Source organism: Acomys minous, assembly GCF_964271855.1.
Source record: "Acomys minous genome assembly, chromosome: 11".
Lineage (NCBI taxonomy): Eukaryota > Metazoa > Chordata > Mammalia > Rodentia > Muridae > Acomys > Acomys minous.
In genome coordinates this window covers 117263741-117282391 of record NC_140492.1, presented here as the reverse complement: position 1 = coordinate 117282391, position 18651 = coordinate 117263741, and the positions used below count along the sequence as shown (strand labels likewise).

At 41.4% G+C, this 18651-nt stretch overlaps 1 protein-coding gene across 3 annotated transcripts in view; it reads left to right on the top strand.

The window, feature by feature from the left end:
* Nucleotides 1–1926: 1926 nt before the first annotated feature.
* The window catches only part of GHR (growth hormone receptor), a 233514-nt gene continuing 216789 nt past the window's right edge, over nt 1927–18651 (top strand). For all 3 annotated transcript variants that reach the window (XM_084800688.1, XM_084800690.1, XM_084800689.1), the window contains exon 1: nt 1927–2311. The gene's annotated coding sequence lies outside the window, so the exon portion shown is untranslated. The remainder of the gene's footprint in view (nt 2312–18651) is intronic.

The window sequence follows — 18651 nt, the reverse complement described above, 5'->3', positions numbered from 1 at the left end:
CAGAGAGAGAAGAATGCTAGGGCTCAGCACTCTCTCCCTCCCCCCCCCCAACTCTTCTCCCTCCCTCTCTCTCCAACTCAAGCTTTTAGCTCTTGGAATGGTGCTGCCCATTTCAGTTAACCCAATTTAGAAAGTCTCCCACAAAATGCGCAGAGGTTTGTCTCCCAGGGGATGTTATACCCTGTCAAGTTACATCACAATCTGGTTTCTTTAATATCAGCCACTGTTTACGCGTGATCGTGTTTCTATTAAAGATAGAGCAGAATCTAAGGAAACATGAAGACAGACCTCCTTTGTTTAAGAAGGACCCTGAAATCACTTTGGAGTGTGATCAGAACTTAGAAAATCTTCCCTGAGTCTGACACCTCCTAGTCTAGAGCAAGCCTCTCTGGGCTTGAAAAGAGGGGAAGTTGAAGGGGAGAGCGCACAGAGAGGATATAAAGAAATAGGTTGGTGTTGCCAGGATCCAAGCCGCATTCATGGAAGGTCACCCAGGACAGAGTGAAGGCAGCCTGTGAGGACTGCCTGGTGTCCACTCCTGCACTGCCCTTTCAGCCAGCTTGGCACGCACAGACCACCCAGCAGGAGTTTTGCCTGACCTCAGGGTTTCCTTTCTCGGGTTTCTCTGTTTGGGCAACTCTGCCTTTAAAAGCTCCAGAGTCCATAAGCACCCATACTGCTTCATCAAAGCCTGGAAACCAACGGGCTGAGGGAGAGTCTTAGGGGAAGCCTGCCTGTGAAACAGGACTGGCCCACAGCTACTAACCAGCCCACCCCCTACTCCTGATTGGCACAATGCGGATACATACCGTTTTCAGATTCGTTTCCCCTTTCTGTATTCTAGAACCATTAGGTATCTGAGACATATCTGGGCTCCTGGGAAGGACGGTAAATGAAGTTTCCAATTGTATGATTACTTTGAAAACAGAAATCCCAGAGATTTTGGTCCTGTGTTCCTAAGTCTTCGCCACCTTATTGTGGAATTGTTATTTTATTTTTTTTGCAGAGCTGGGTCTGAAAGCAAAGTGAAAAGGGATGGGGTGGGGTGGGAGAGGGAGTCCTTTTTAAAGCCGAAGCTGTAAGAAGGTTATATAGATAAGTGAGGTTACAATTAGCTGTCCGTATAAAGTAAACAGTAAAAAGATCTCATGACCAATTGCTCCTCCAGATACGAGACAGCTCAACAGCCTGGGGCTGGACTTTTGTACCTTTGCCTAGAGTACTCTATGCCTAGAGAACTGAGAGAAAATTGGTGCTTCGTGACAATACTTATGCAGCACTCTTACTTTGGGAAGTGCGTTGACAACTCCTGTCCCTGTTAATTTTTCCAACAAAATGGATTGAGGAACCAAGAGGTCCTGTCTGATGCATGAACTGTGTCTTTCCCTAGGTCACAACAAGGACAAGCCACAGGCAAGACTCTGTCCCAGCTCTCCCTGAAGACCTGTGCCCTGTACTAAGATAGCTCTCTGAAAACATGCATGCATTCTTGGTAAATTACCCACTTTGTGTCCGTTTTTTTAACTTCTCGGGTTGGGAAGGTTTGAAAATCGGAGCCAACTGAACTGGTAATGTCAGGTGGACTCTTCACACGTTCCAAGTTTTTTTTTTGTTGTTGTTGTTATTTTGTTTTGTTTTTTTCTGGTGCCCGCAGGAGGTGCACTCCTCTCTTTGAACGCATTGCCTGCTTTGAGGACTTGTAGATCTTGCCTTCTTTGGGGGAAACCTGGTCGACACAGAGGAGAGAAATCTCCCGCACTACCAATATCTTCCTCTAGGAGGAGCCCCGTCGCCCAGTTGAAAGTGACACGCACTAACTCTTAACTCCTTGCCAGAAAGCCTCCTGCCTACCCCGCAGAAAGAGTAGCGGGGGCGGCTCTAGGCCTCCCTGCCTCCTCTCCTGAGCCGGCCGCCCTCAACTCCTGCAGCCCTTCGCTTGGGCAGCTTGTATCCCCGCAGCGCGGGCCCCTGGCTGACCTGAACTCCAGCAGCCTTTTCCCAGCGCTCCCCTCCCTCTTCTCCCCTCCCCTCCCCTCCTCCCTTCCCGCTTCACCCCGCCCCCTTCCTCCTCCCACAAGCCTGACAGCCACGAGCTGCCAAGCAGGGCGCAGCCATGGGAAGAGGAGGCGGTCTAGGGAGCGGCGGCACTGGCGGAGGCGGCTGCTACAGCGGCAGTGGCGGCGACGGCTGCTGCTGAGCCCCGGCAGCCGCGGGGACCCCGGGCTAGGGTCACGCGAGCCTGAGGCCTAGGCGCCAGCGGCCCCCAAGAGGACGCAAACCGGCGGTCTGTCTCCTGAAGCGAAGCTCTGAGGTACTGGAGGGGCACTCCAGGAGCCCCAGCATTTTTTTTCCCTCCCACTTTGTGCCGGCAGACCTGGGAGTAGACCCAGGCATGCCAACTGCTTATGAAAATGGGGATCACTTTTATGCATTTGCCCAGATAATTTTCTGACAAGTTTGAGGTGGACTGTATTCCCTTCTTAAAAGTTGTTTTCTGCTCATGGGTTAGTGTAACCAGATCCGTGTCTTGGAAGAGTGTGTGTGTGTGTGTGTGTGTGTGTGTGTGTGTGTGTGTGTGTTGCTCTTGGTGCTGTGTAAAGCTGAAAGTTGATGGGGCGACAAGGAATTAGGGGTGCCAGGCAAACCCATCTCAACCTGGAGCCTGCTGCAACCAGGGTGTGAGGTGCAAAGGAGAGGTTTCCTCCTAAAACAGTTTTGTTAGTCTTAAAACTTTCGCCAGGGTGTTTGTTTGTCATTGTCAGCCTGCCAAACTGGGGCAGGGACTGTAAAGGCCGCTATCTGAAGCGGGTTCGCGGGTGGAATGACCAGAGGGACTCCGGAGGGTGGGCGGTAAGCACGCATGCGACCCCTGCAGCGCGCTGCCTCTGCGCCTCTGTGCTAGCTGCAGCTGCGTGCTGACAGCAGAGGAGTTGGAGTCAGTAGAGTCACCGCCACCAGTCTCCATGAACTGGGGTGGGTGGAAACTGTGGCAAGCCAAACTGTCCCAGCTTTGGACACACTCGTGCTTGTGAAATCAACCAGGCTCAAAGTTCCGATAGAACTGCAGAGTCTTGAGGGCTGAGCGGGTGAGTGTGGTAGGAAGTGTGTCTGGAGGGAGAGAGCTGGCTGCATGCAGTGGGTGCCTAACACGCTATCCATTTGTGGATGCGTGGAGAAATCTATTTCTAGGCAAGGACTTTATATATAGCACCAAGGAGTAGGTCTGCTGGGACCAGGCTGCAGGGTTCCATGGTCTGGCCCTGGCGTGTGTGCTGAAGGGGTGTGCAGCATGTGTGTGCTGTGTGTGTATGGGAGCGCCCTGAGAGGTGTGTTGGTCTCCGGAGCCCAGCCAAGGCATGGAGAGGGAGAAAGAAATCATAGGGAGACTGCCTGCTGTTTGTATCTCCGGGAGATCTTGGAGGGACGCTGGGGAATGCAATGGGAAGCCAGAGAGCTGGGAAGACAAAGCAGTTCCTGAAGAGGAATATATTTCCTGGACTTTAACTCACCTGCCTTGGAAGGTCCGAGACCCGCAAATGGTGCTTTCTGGAGTTGTCAGAGAAGCTGAGTGGGGGGGGGGGGGATTTGAGTGTCTAGGAGATGTGTGCATATGTGGTTACCGAAACTTAGAGCTGGGGACAGACTGGCTATGGATCTGTGTGCCTCCAGGGTGCTGCCATTTGGGTCCAGGGGATTAGTGGCTGAGACAGTGCTTACCTCTTTCTACAGAAACTGGATGTGTAGTAGCAACTGGTGCTCCAGGCCGCTTTCTCCATGGATCATACAAGGTGCCCTTTTATTCTGGAGGTGACAGCTACTGAAATATTTCCACATATTAAAATAGAATATCAGAAAACAGAGTACCAGTGTGTGTGTGTGTGTGTGTGTGTGTGTGTGTGTGTGTGTGTGTGGTGTGCTGTAGCTAAAAATTATCTTTCCTATTGACAAAAGCAAAGCTCTGTTCTGGGATTAGACGCCAAGAGGTCTCCAGTCACTCACTCATTTTCCCTCCAAATAGACTCTGGATGGGCTAGAAGGGTACATGTTAGCCAAGAGTCTCTGGGAAATTATTATTTGTAGCTTTAGAAGCCCTGTCTAATCTTCATTGCCTTCTTCCACCCATATAAACTTCTGGCTTCATAGTAGTTTAGAGAAAATAATAGATCACAGTGAGACCACAGTTTTGATCTCCTAAATACCATGGAAAGCCAGTGCTTAATGAACAAAGGTGTGACATGAAACTCTGTAAATGCAGCAACCAGTTGACGACATTACTGCATATTTTTTTTAAAGTGAGCCTAACTTTTGCCTGGCAAATATTTGTTTTAGTTGGGGTTTGCAGCTGTGTTTTTTGATTTTTCGCTTTTAAACAGTACACTACACCTCATAAACCACTTTCAAATGGACACAGCAGGCCTTGACTATGCTATCTCTGGCGCCTGTATTAGCAGATGTTTACAATGCTTGGTAACGTATGGGACTGTCATGTGGAGTGTCTTGTTAGTTCAGGACATAATGTTTATATCACAATGTAATAAATGAAGCTGCAGTTGCAGCCTGCTTCTGCCAAGTGCATGAAACACCCCAGTGTGGAAACAAATCTTGAAGTTGGTCCAAGTTGGCCAGCCTTTTTGGCTATCTGCTGGTAAGCATTGTTAATGTACAGATAAATCTGAGTGATACAGAAAGAATGTGGGACAGCAGACTGTTTAGCTTTTAAGAAAGGCATGGGCTCTGTACAAATATACTAACCTGAGGGTTATGCGTCTTTGCTATTTTCACCAGAAAATGTTATAATTTTGGAGGTGTGGTTGCTTTACACTCAGTTTTAGCCCAAAGCGATGTGTGGTTGCTATTAAAGACTGAATTTTTTAAGTATGTCAATAATGGAAATACTTCTCCTTTTTTGTGTGTGGCTTACACGTTGTCTTTGCAAAGGGAGGCTGGATGTGGCAGAGAATGAGCACCTAGTATGTGTAGGGCCCTCGGAAGAGGGGATTGGGGAGGAAACTACCCTGATGTAGTAGTGATTTGAATAATATTAGCATTTACATCTTGAATTATGAGAATTGAGTTTGATAAGCCTGAAGCCAACCTTCAGCCAGTTGTGTAAATGAGGAAGAATGTCCTTTTTAGAAAGTGATTTTTTCCCCCAATCTGGAACATCTACAGTGACAATATTATACCCATTAACACAGTTGCTTAGCTTGATAACTACTTAAATGGTAACTTTATGTAGTGTAGAAATCTCCACTTCAGTATCTACTCTATTGCCTCCTAGAAATAATAAATTGAAATCTCACTTTCTTACTGGCCAGTCCATTCTAGAACTTTCTTTGGAGAAAATTCAGCCTTGTACTAAATCAACTTAAACAAACAAACAAAACCCTATTTTCTCACTCTTCAGTTGAATCTAATTTTTCTTTCTGTGCTATAGAAATCTTTCTATATTTGAAATCCCTGTGGTCTTTTTTTCTAAATTCTTCTTGCCTGCCCCAGAGGTCTTTCTTACCCACCATGGCACTGTATCTTTCTCTGCCATGAAATATATGCTTCAAGTTCTCCATTCTCTCTTCCCCTAACTAATATCTATTGCCTAAAACACAGATGAGGAAATCTCAGTTCTATGCATTCTGTATCTATAAAGACAGCTTAGTATTGATGGTGTTTTCTTAGCCATTCCATTACGCCATTGGCTGATTTCAAACCTGTAAGGAGGATAACAATGCACCTTTTTCAGATTACGCATCTGTAGTCAATGTGGTGACAGCTTCATGGGTTTTTCAAGCCTGAACTTGCTATAAATTCATACAAAGCATAATAATTGAGATAAATATAACTTTTTCTTCCTATCAAAGAGCATCTACCAAGGAAATTACAGAATTAGAATTTTCTGGAGATAAGCAAGTTGCAGCTGCGTGTTATAGACAGGTTCTGACTATGATGTGTATTTCTTCCATGCACCTTATTGTGTCTACTTCCATGAACATGACTCACTAGTAGCAATCAAACGTTTATTGAAGGCTTGCTCTGCCCAAGTCTCAGAGAGTGTGCCATCTGGCCCCAAATGAGGTGAAAGTACATCAGACAGAAATGCTCCCTTCAGCAACAGGGATTTGAGTTCCAAGTAGAGGACACAGCTAAATCAACAACCTGCCTTTTTACTCAGGAGGTAAATGGCTTGCTAATGTTGCAGTCAACTTGAAAGTGCTCAATTTCCATTAGAAGGTATAGTCCAACATCCGCATGAAATTAGGTCCCCATATCCTGCAGTATGTGTAGCCTTGAAATAGATAAATGTTGTGTGCTGCTACCTTAATTTGAGGCAGGAAAGCTGGCTTAAGTGTGGAAAGGGTGTGGTTAAGAAAAGCAAATACTTTAAGGCTCATTGACTGGGAATTTACCACTTATATGATGATCAGTTCTTCTGAAACTTATTTTTCTCTTCTAAGAAAGTAATAATGATTACCTTGTATTTCTGCACAAGGTCTTTAGCATCTATGGCTTACTGCAATTGGTTTGCTGTCCAGGGGTTCTTAACAGGATATGAATTCTCCTTGCCATCTGCTCAGAATTGGCCACAAGTGTGTCTTCCTATGGGACTTATTCATGGTGGATGATAATGATATCATTTCTTTAGATGACTATGATCCTGATACCAATGAAGTGTGTTTATCAAGTTATAAATGTGTTGATATAGCAAGCCTCTACCTGTGTGGTTGGGTCTAAGTTAAAAGGGTATCATAGTAAGAAGACTGTATGTTAGGAACCCAGCAGAGGTGGTGGAAAATTTCTTGAAAAAAACAAAAACAAAAACCTCCTTCAACATTGGAACATATAAAGGTTTTGCAAATTGAAGGTGTATTTTTATGACCTTTTAAGCAGGGAACAACTTACAGTGCTCCACATACATGCTTGGTACAATAAATATTTGATAGCTTCTTTACTACTTTAGAAAATAAATCAGATTTTGGCATATTACTAGATCATTTGTTTAATAAAAGAAAACATTTTAAAATTTTTTCATTCAAAAATCTTAAAATAGGCATTTTTGTCCTTCTAATGTATAGAAGACTTATGATAGTTCATTGGTCCAAAGGGAAAAAAAAGTTATTATTTTGCTTCAAAATGTACTTACTGCATTAAGAATCATGTCCACCACTAGGCCAAGAGATATGTCTCATGAAAGTCTTCACTTACCAGGAAAATGGGATAGTGGTGAGGACATCCGAAGGTGGGAGAAATATAGAAGATAGGGAAATAGATGGATCCAGAGGGTCCCAGAAACCTACAAAAAGAACACTACGATGGGCAGATCTGGGCCCAAGGATTCTGCTCGATCTATGGCACCAACCAAGGACAATATGTGCAGTCATCATCAAACCCCTACCCAGACCTAGCCAAGGGACAGAACATTCTCCACAGTTAAGTGGAGACTGGGGACTGACTTTCACACAAACTCTGGTGCCCCATATTTGGCCATGTCCCCTTGATGGGGAGGCCCAATGGCACTCGGAAGAAGGATAGCCGACTACCAAGAAGAGACCTGATAACCTAGCATCATATTCAGGGGGAGGAGGTCCCCCTCAGTCACAGTCATAGGGAAGGGGAATGGGGTGAAAGCGGGAAGGAGGGAGGAATGGGAGGGTGCACAGGATGGGATAGCAATTGAGATGTAATATGAATGATTTTATTTTTCAATAAAAATTAAAACAAACAAAAAACAAAAAACAAAACAAAACAAAAGAATCATGTCTACTTGTCTCCCCTAGTGTTGTCATTGCAATGGAAAGTCGACTGTAGCCACTGCAGAGCAGAGTCAAAATCAGGTCCCTCACTTGCTTTCAGCTAGTGTGATAGCTGATGATGTAAGCCCATTTGGACTTTGATGATGGCCATGAGAAACTCAAACTTAAATTTTGCTTTCTATTTGTCAGAAAACCGACTTTGTTCTTGGGCAGCATGATTACTCAGGATCTTAATTCACCCTGCGGTTTTCTTTCTGGAGATCTTCAAACTATGTGCTTTCTAGCCTGGAAAACAAATGAAAAATTGTCTCATAAAGAATAGATGAATGAGAAATTGTAGAGTCCTCAGAAATAAAGGCTTTTTGATGTCTTCTTCCCATAAGAACAGAGAAAAATGCAGAATCCCTGAGCAAGGTGTTGATAGGTGAAAAAATATGCCATGTTTATATTGAGCATATAAAAATATTAAGGCAAAAGCCAGAGAATAATGAGGAATGACATCTCTCATATTAGCAGTGTAGTATCTTATCTTTCTGAAAGATGTTGCCCAAGAGATATCTTACTTTTTATAGATGCTCAATGAATATTCCACTGATGGCTTTGCCTTAGTGGTAGGAAGACATATTGAGCAATCAAAGGGTTAACAAGAGACTTGGGGCATAGTCTGGGGGCAAAAAGATGTAGACAATGATGGTGACTGTGATCTAGGCACATCATGCAAATTTTTTTTAGTTCCTTACTTGAATAATGGCACTTGATGACAATCATCCCAAAGTTAATCCTGCGCACAACCTTTGAAACTTATACAAGTTCAAGCAATACAGAGACATTATATGATTATAATGTCTTTTTTATTAAAATATTTTATGTATATGGGTGTCTTGCCTGCATGTAAGATTGTACACCATATGGATACCTGATGCCCACAGAGACCTGAAGAAGTCACCTCTCAACTGGAGTTACAGCCAGATGTGGCTTCCATACCGTTGCCAGGTCCTCTGGAAGAGGGCAAGTGCTCTTAATTGCTGAGAAATCTTTCCAGGCCCCACTTAGCCCTAATTAGGCTAGGTCTTCCTTCATATACCCTTATCACAGCCATGATGTTTTAAGTTTGATTATGTAAAGTTGAGCATTTCTACAAGATTTTTATCATCTGAAAAGTTATTTTAGAGCTACTTGGGTAAAGATACTGAATAAATAAGTCCCTCCCCCAACAGGAGGCAAGTTTGGCCAAACCAGTGGTATATTTTTGGTCTTCCTATGAAGAATAAAAAAAAAGAGCATGTATTTACCAAGCTGTTAGTGTGTCCTTAGAAATGTGCTAAACACTGGGAATATAAAAGCAGTATACTGCCTTACTCTTCAATTTGGACCCAGCATTAAATTTCAGAATGCAACATTATTAATGTATGTGGTGATATTATGGAACAAATGATAACTGAGTTGAATGAAAAGTAATAAGCTACAAATTATATAATTTTTGTGAGACAGGGTATTAATTTAGGCTGAAGGATATGAAGAGATGACCCAATAAACAAAGTAGCTCCTGGGCAGGTCTTACAATGTAGTAATTTCTTTTCTCATGTACAAAGGATTTAAGATTCTTTATGCCTGGAAGTTGGGAAATGAGAACCAAGGAGTATACTCAAAGCTCCTTAGGGTTATTGGTGGAAGATGACCTGGTAGACCTTACCTGTGGATGTGTCACATGATAGGAGTTCTTCCTGCACCTACAGATACTGTATACATGCTCATCTCTTGGGCTCAGTATTCAGGACACCAAGTTGAGCCCAGGGCTTGTTGGAGGACTGGGTAGTTACTGCATGGTATTCCTGCATACTTCTGTTTCCCAAATGTTATATAAATTCAATTTCAACATTTATTCTCATAGTACTATTCTAAGATGCCTATTAATGATACTGATAGCAAGATTTCTCTTTAAGAATATGATATTAAACAAGCCTTACAAAGGAAGAGTCTGAGGAGTGCTACCCACCTCCCTATCCACACAATCCTAACACCTGGTCGGATATATTATAGCCTTGGGGATTTCCAGACCTTAAGGGCATGAGCCAATCACTCTAAATTCTGCCTCTATGCTGGGTAATGTAGGAGGCATTTGGAAATATATTTATTATGAAAGCTTAAAAGAGTTTATAATATGTTTTTAATTCCGAGTTACTTAATTTCTGTGAGACCAAAAACAATTCTTTACAGGAAAGATTTATATCTCCTCAATGTCAGGAGATCTCTATAAAAATCTTCTAAGTAGAACATACTTTATATAAAGATGAAAATAGGAGCCCCTACAATGGGAGAGTGACATACTTATAAACCAATTCTCCCATTCTGCTAGACTCTGTTATATTTTGTTAGCTCCTGTTAACATAAAGTGTGAAAATGGAATACCTTTTTCTTAGTGTGTTTTCCATTGTTAACAACATAACACTACTTGCTGGGTCAATAATGTAGAAAATAGGCTTATTTTATCTAACAATTCTGAATGTCTACAGATGACAGGCCACATATGAATACTGCCATACTACTAACAGTTTGTAGTCAGGGCGAGGTATTACATAGCAAGAGGCAGGGAGCATGAATGTGTGTGTTGCTTGGTCTTTTCCTCTCCTCTTGCAAAGCCATAACTATTTAATCATAAGCGGTCCACCCTGATGATCTTATCTAAATCTAACAACCTCCCAAAGTCCTCCTCTGGAAGCATCATACTTGGATCAACTTTCTGCCCTTTCAGTACCTCATGAAGATTGGATTTCAACACATAAACCCTTAGGGAACACATTCTGGCTACAACAAATATGTTTGTCTATGCCATTCATATGGAAGAGTGACAGTTGGATTAACCATCCAAGTGGCTGGGTTGTGACTGAGACACCTGATGTACTTGACCAACAGTTCTTTCCACTGGGAACACACGCAGATTTGCCATAAATTTTAGTTGGCAGATGCCTGTGAGGTGCCAGCTATTGTGGCAGCCTAAAGATAGTTTGGTATTCTACATGAGACATGAAGTCGACCTTGAAATCACAGAGGTCTGGCTTGCTGATTTGGATCCAGCTCTGCCTATTTTTATTGGCTTTCTTTATGAATCTGAGCAGGTTAAAAATCAGTGGCCCGCGTCCTTACTTCACACGGCTTCTTTAATTTAATTGAGTGGAAGCAGTGCCTGATAACACATTGGGCTCAGCAGAGAGAGATCACTTCCCTAATACCCTGTGAAGACTGAAGACTTAGAATCTTCACTCCATATGCCCACTTGATACTAATGTGTGTGTGTGTGCGTGTGTGCGTGTGTGCTTGTGTGCGTGTGTGCGTGTGTGTGTGTGCTTGTGTGTGTGTGTGTGTGTGTGTGTGTGTGTGTATGTGTGTGTTTAAGTATTCCTCCTTATCCAAGGCAACTAAATTAGGGCTTTAATGAGTTCCTGAAGTGCTCATTTGTCCTGAACTATTGAAATCTCTCTTCTCCAAAAAGCACCACTGTTCATCAGAGATTAGCTTCCCATGACATCTTTGCCTAAGCTGTTGCTATACTGCAAAAATCATTCTTTATGCATGTGTGTCTCAGGGAGGTGTGTGTCTGCCAATGGTGGGAGATGCTCCCTAAGCAAGGGGATGCTTTCAGAAGGTTAAGGGATGACTGAAAACTGGCCAGTGGAGTGGTGATGGTTATGGTAAGGACATTCCTGGGTAAAGAATCACTTATGGCAATATAGTGTAAAATACAGGAACCTGGGGAATCCACACACAGAAACATAAGACTTTTAATTTTTGACATTGAAATATTCCTACATGAACAAAGAGGTACACAATTTCCCATTATAAGGATTATTTAAAATTATTTATTAAAGAGGAATTGTCTAAAAATTAAATAAATAACTCTCCCACAATTGCAAAAAGAACACATAATATAACACAGATATTAATTAGTGAGTGAATATGAAAAAATAAACATTTCAAGGGAGAGAAATTAACCCTATGTATAGTAAAAGAATACTGAAATGAATCTGCTAAAACAGGTCTGTCCTTTCTGCTGGACACAATTGATTTGCACTTATATGGATAAAAATCATTTTCAGACTCTTCTTAAAATTTTATTTATTCACTTCACATCCCAAGCGCACCCCTCCCTTCTGTCCTCCTGGTTCCACACTCCCTCCTCTCTCCCTTCCCCCTTCCTTTTCTTTAGAAAATGGGAGCCCTCCCAACCCATAATAGGGTGAGTGGGTTGATCTAGTCACATCAGGACTAAGCACATCCTTTTCCACTTAGCCAGACAAGGCAACCAAGCTAGGGGCAAGAGATCTAAAAGCAAGTAACTGAGTCCATGTCAGAGGTGCCCCCACTCCACTTGCTAGGGGGACCCACGTGAAGACCAAGCTGCCCATCAGTTACATGTGTTCAGACCCATTTTTTAAACATTTGATTTTAACTCCTCACACACGTGGCATAGCCTAGTCAAAGATAAAGAAATGGGCCCTCTATAAAACGGCGTGTTTTCCAGATCAGCTTTGGGCTATGGGAAAGTTTAAGTGTAAAGTAATGAGAATAGAATTTTGAGTCCCAGGTACTGACTAGTAAACTTCAGCAATCATTAATACTATATCCTGTCTTTACGTAAGCTATGAATGCACCTTCAACCAAAAGCCCTCCTATTTTAAATATACTTTGGGAGTGGAGAGACTATTTACTTGTCAGGCCAACTTGGGTTTACTATGGAAAAGGCAAGGATGGCAGAGGAAGGATTTTATTACATCTCAATTGTTATCCCATCCCTTCTATCCTCCCATTCCTCCCTCCCTCCCACTTACCCCCTACTCCCCTCCCCTATGACTGTGACTGAGGGGGACCTCCTCCCCCTGTATATGCTCATAGGGTACCAAGTCTCTTCTTGGTAGCCTGCTATCAGAGGAAGGATTTTTTAAAGTTTATTTATTTATTTAAGTTTTTCGAGACAGGGTTTCTTCTCTGTGTAACCTTGGCTGTCCTAGACTTGCTTTGCAGACCAGGCTGGCCTCGAACTCACAGCAATCCACCTGCCTCTACCTCCGGAGTGCTGGGATTAAAGGATTTTAACAAAGTAACAAAGTGTGCATAGCTCTCCTCTACCCACGAGGCTGGTCTTCTTCTCATTCTAACCGACCATCTCTGCCTCAGGAAACACTTCTCGGACTCCAACTAGAGTAACTTCTCCTAAGTAGGTCAAGATTTTATTTGATCATGTTTTATTTCTTGGCACAATTCATCATTGATATTATCTAATTTATTAATCTGTGGTAAGTTTAAAAACAAAATTAATATAATACTGTCAGATAAGTTCCAGAAGCCTCATAATTTCGCCATGCTTTATTCCTGCTATCCCTAAGATGCTTCTACTATCTCTGACAGATGAAAAAAAAGAAAGTCAGTTAAGTTTCTTGCCCAGTGACTCACAGTAAGTAACAGCTAAAGCTAAGACATCTTTTTAAAATTCTACTGTTAATACTATATTTAGTTACGTCCACTCTTCTCTATGTGTGGACTTTGATCTAGAAGTGAGGTGTTTTAAAGTTATGTATTATCAAACTGCAACCAGAAACTGAATTAAGAGCCAGCCTTAAGTTTGAGAAGTATTTTAACCTTATGCTTGTAAAACTTGTTACTTTTTAATATGTTGGTTTACACATAAATTGACAACAGACCTCTTTAGAAAGTCAGTCATACTCCACTCATTAGTAAATAATGTTGTGACACAGACCAACAGAAGACATGAAAGGTAGTGTCTTCAGGGCAGGATATTGATGTGTTATAATTCAAAGAGTTTTTTATTTTATAGTGTGTCTGAATCCAAACAGTTGGACATTTTTTCCCTATCTTTCTATAGTTCCTGGCTATTTCCTTCTTGAGGTGTCAGATGAGGGATGTAGAACACTCAATGCCCTCTTTGAGTAATCTTTATATTTGCAGTGCTCCATCTACAAATTATCCTCTGTTGAGTTGGAACTTGGGGCATGAAGTTGAGAAATATGAGTTCTTGTAAATTATTTGAGCATTGACTCTGGGAAGATAAACAACATGCATATCGAGGCTAACCAACACTAAACTTCCTCTAACCACTAACTCTAAATTGAGAAGAGAATGAGCTTTAAGGGGTTTTGTTTATTTTTGTCTTGATTACAAGTTGCTGAAAGTCTAGAGTTAGTATCTAATAGCATAGAGTCTATGTAAAACACAAATTATTGACTTGGAAAGATATCTAATTTTTAAGATATAAATAGAAAGTCATGTAAAATGGACATTTTTTTTTTTTACTGTGAAGGGATAAGTAGATATTGACTAAGAGGTGATCCTTTGTATACTTTAATATATAAAACATTAAACATTTTTAAAGGAGAAAAATGGTTGTCTTTCAGAACACATATATGAGGTTGTTATTTTTACTTAAATGGCTACATTAAATTGGCATTGTTCTCAGCCATGACCTTTGATCCTTTGTATATGTAAATATGAGCACAATGTACAAATGCAGATTTGCAAACTGTACCCCATTAAGCTTACTCAGAGACAATGTACAGAACACAGATCCAGCCTGACTGTCTGGTATGCCTCCAGGCAGCAAAAGGCTGTGCATTGGTCCTTTTTCTACACAACACTTCTTAGATCATCTAAGTTGCAGAAGCAAGCTTCTTTTTAAAACAATTAGGCCTGGGGAGATGGTTCAGAGAGCAAAAGCTTTATCCACACAAGCCCAAAACATACATAAGAAGCTAGAGCTGAAGACTAGAAAGGTAGCTCAGTAGTTAGGAGCCCTGGATGGTTTTCCAGAGGACCCAGGTTCAATCTCCCAGCACCCCATGGCAATCATAGCCTTCTGTAACTCCAGTTCCTGCGGATCCCAGACCTCTTCTATGCTATTTTTGGCATATGTGTTACACAGACATGTAGGCACAACACCCATGAACACAAAATGATAAAAACTTATTTTTCTAAAAAGTCAGTGTGCTCACACATTTGTAATATTCACACCCCTAATAGCGAGATAGGAGCCACAGACAGAACCACACCAAAGCTTACAAGCCAGCTGTCCTGGAGTGTGCAATGTATGTAAAGGAGGCAGTATTGAGAGACCCTCTCAATAACGTAGAAGGAGAAAATTCACTCCTGAAAAATTCACTCCTGAAAGCTATTCTCTAACACACACACACACACACACACACACACACACACACACACACACAAACAAAATTATACAAATATAAACAAAATATGCAACTATAAAAATTTAATTTAAAGTCTTGAGTGTAATTCATGTGTGTGTGTATGTGTGTGTGTGTGTCTGTGTCTGTGTGTGTAAGCTGCTTCTCTTTCAGCTTCTATCTAGGGAAGACTCCAATTTCTAGAGGGGAAATTTCACATTGGCCTTTCTCTGTCTAAGCTTCAGGTTTACTTTTGTGACTGCTATCCTGTAAGCATTTACAAGGCAAATGACTATGTATTCTTGATTTAGCATACATATAAATCATTTGCTTAAAGAACCATGGCTATGTAGTCAGTGTTCTAAGGAAGTTCTTCTTATAGATCACTGCTATACCAATATCACTTTTCATATTAAGTGGCTTATTCCCAGCCAATACCCCATGATCTGTAAGATTAAACAATAAAGAAAACTATGACAACAAGAAGCTAATTTGTTAAAATGATGACAGATGGCATGCAATACAGTCAAGATTCAAGTGCAAATCTTTATGATTCCAAATGCACCTACCCTCCATTTTTCTAGCACCTGCCTCCCAGGTAGTGTCCCTTGGCATTTCTACTTTCAAGACGTGTGGTTTCATTTCATCCCTTTGGTGTGGGCTGAACTTATATGACATATTGCTAATGACTGCACTAAAGTGGAGGTGAATATGTACAACTTGGGAGACTGAGTCATTCCTAGGCACTGTGACTTCTGATTTTGCTGATCTGTCTCCTATACTTTTTGGAAAATCACATTGGGGGAAAACAGACATTGTTTTGACTGTCCTCAGGAAACACCCACATGAGCAAGAACCAGTGAATTTCCAGCAGCCAACACGGAATCAGGAGCTAAAGCTGTCAGCTTAGTAGTCCATGTGACACTGGGCAGCTGACAGCAACCATGAGAGTAAGAGTGTTAGTTACTTTTCTATTGCTGTCATAAGACATCATGACCCAGGCAGCTTTCAGATAGAAGGGTTTATTTGGGGCTTACCATTCCAGGGGTAAGAATCCATTGCCATCACAATGGGGAACATGGTAGCAATGGTCAGGCACGAATGGGGTATGCAGCCATGACACTGGAGTAACAGCCAAGAGCTCACATCTCTAAGGCAAGCAGAAGGCAGAGAGAGCTAACTAGAAATGGAACAAGCCTCTTGCAACTTCAAAGCCCACTCCAAATACGGGATGTCCTCCAGCAAAGCCACACCTCATAATCCTTCCTGAATAGTTCCACTAACTGGGAATCAAATATTCAAGCATATGAGCTTATGAGGTTATTCTCATCAAACTACCACAGTAAACATGGAGGTGAAGTCCCTCCCCCGATAAAAATCTGACTGCAACCTCATGAAACTAACATTATCCACTTAAGCTGTCTCTGGACCCTATTCCTACTCTGTACATTAACAAATGCCGGTTGCTTTAAATTGCTGTTTAAGTTAACATTTAAAAGATGTTAATTTTTTATGGACTAATACATAGCTAACACAACCTAATGATGCTTTAGTCATCTCTATAAAAAGAAATTACCTTAACGTCACTAAACTTAACATTTTAACACATTGACAAAGCAAAAATGAGGCTTTTAAGGAAAAAAAAAGCTACAACACTGAGGTAATATATGGTGTGCACAGAGAACACAGTGGTGCAATGGTTGGAGACTTCTTTGGAACTTGGATTTTGTAAGTCAAAGGATAATTTCTTAAAAATCTATGATTTCAGGCCATCTGGCTGGGTAAAGGTTCTTCATGAATCCTGAGAAACTAAATCCAATTTGTGCTCCTTGTGGTGGAAGGAGATAACCAACTCCTGCAAGTTGTTCTCTGGCTTCTTCTCACATCCCCACACGCATACACACAGGGAAAGAGTAAATAAATATATCTGTCTGAAATTCATGATTCCAAAAGGCAGGCTATTAAAAACAGCATATCTGAGGATAGCCTGTTACACTAAATTTTCCTTTGTGAGAAAACTTGGGAACTACTTTGTTTGGTTGTTCACCACTCATGATTTGAAATTGTCGGGAGCAAGATTGTTCTTTGCATGATTTTAGGGTATGTAAAACAAAGTTAAACTTTAACCTCTTCCGTGGTGGCTTTCCTCAGCTTTCAATAGGGTCTTGAAGGCTCATAAGTCAAAGCTTTTCTTGGTTTTCTTTGCTTTGAAAATTGCATCAATTCTGCTTTATAACCACTTGCTGTTTAATGAATGACTTGGGTTTCATTCACATCTTTAGATCTTGAGTCCAAGACTTTTTATGAAACACAGAGATACAGTATTCTAAGCTCATCCCAAGATGGATTCTCTGAAAAGAATAGAAGGAGATATATATTAATTGGTTCACATATATGTATACATACTGAATGTGGAATATCCTAACTCTTATACTGATGAGTGTTGACTTGTCTCTTAAAAAATACATACAAATGACTTTTTTAATATAGTGACATAATGATTAAAGGAACCAAGGAATTCATTCATGAAGTCGATGTGGGTAGTTCTTGTTTATTATTCAGAGTAACTGGAATAGAAATGCTTGTGTTCCTGTATCTTAGAGTACATCTCTTTCAATCACCATTTACTGATAAGTCATGCACTATAGAGGATAAGAAATGTTTGACAAGCTCAGTGTACAGTGACAACAGAAGCGAATTTTGTTTGTTTGTTTAAATATGTTTTTCATTCCTTACCTGTGGCTGATGGGTCTTTGCATTTAGTAACTTTATGAAGTCCCTGTTTCTCTAGGAAGATGGAGCAATTTATAAATGTGAAGTTAAAGCCAGAACATTAAGAATTAAACAGCTGAAAACTCTAACTCACTCTCTGTAGATAGAAGCCATAGCTGCCATGAGAATTGGAACCACCCGGAAAACCCATCTTTGTCCTCTTCTATGCAGCAACAGTTATTTGAACTCTGCATCTTCACATTGAGCGCCTATGTGGGGTCTGCACTAAGGATGTAATGAAGATCAGACGTGGGCTCTGGAGAATAACCATGAATACACTCAGTGTAATACAATGGGAGACCTGAGAGTTGAGGAGCCAGCAAAGACTCACCACATCAAAAGGAGTGGTAGATGGCAGCCCCGAAGAAGGGACACATGAGCTGGGTCATGAAAGTTACAGTTTCTTATTATTGCTGTTTGGCTAATTTTTACTTTTCAAAATAGGCTCTCACTATGTGGTCCATGCTGTCCATGACTCAGTCTTCCCAGGGCCCGCATTATAGGTTTGTAATGACACCTCTGAGTGATGCCAGAGAGTTCTGTATGGGGTCGTCAACCAGAAGAGGGAGTTGTGATTCTTAAAGTTGCAGTGATATAAAAGAGGATTGTGAGTTAGAGAAATGAAATGGCTTGAGGTGAGAAAGGCAGGCAGGGGTCATGTGCTCTACCCAAGAAGTTGGTCTTTATCTAGGGATCAGCAGATACCTGTGGCCAGCACTTTTTACATGGGTGAATGACCTGATCATATTTGATATTTTAGAAAGGACTCATGCATCAAAAAAGCAATTTTTACATTTTATTGATTGACAGGAAAAAACATTTTAATAAACCAAATGAGAAATAACTTATTATATAATATATTTTTTATTAATTTTTCATACATATGCTTTAACCAGACTCCTCATTTCTCAACTCTTTCCTGGTCTTCCCTCCTTCCTACC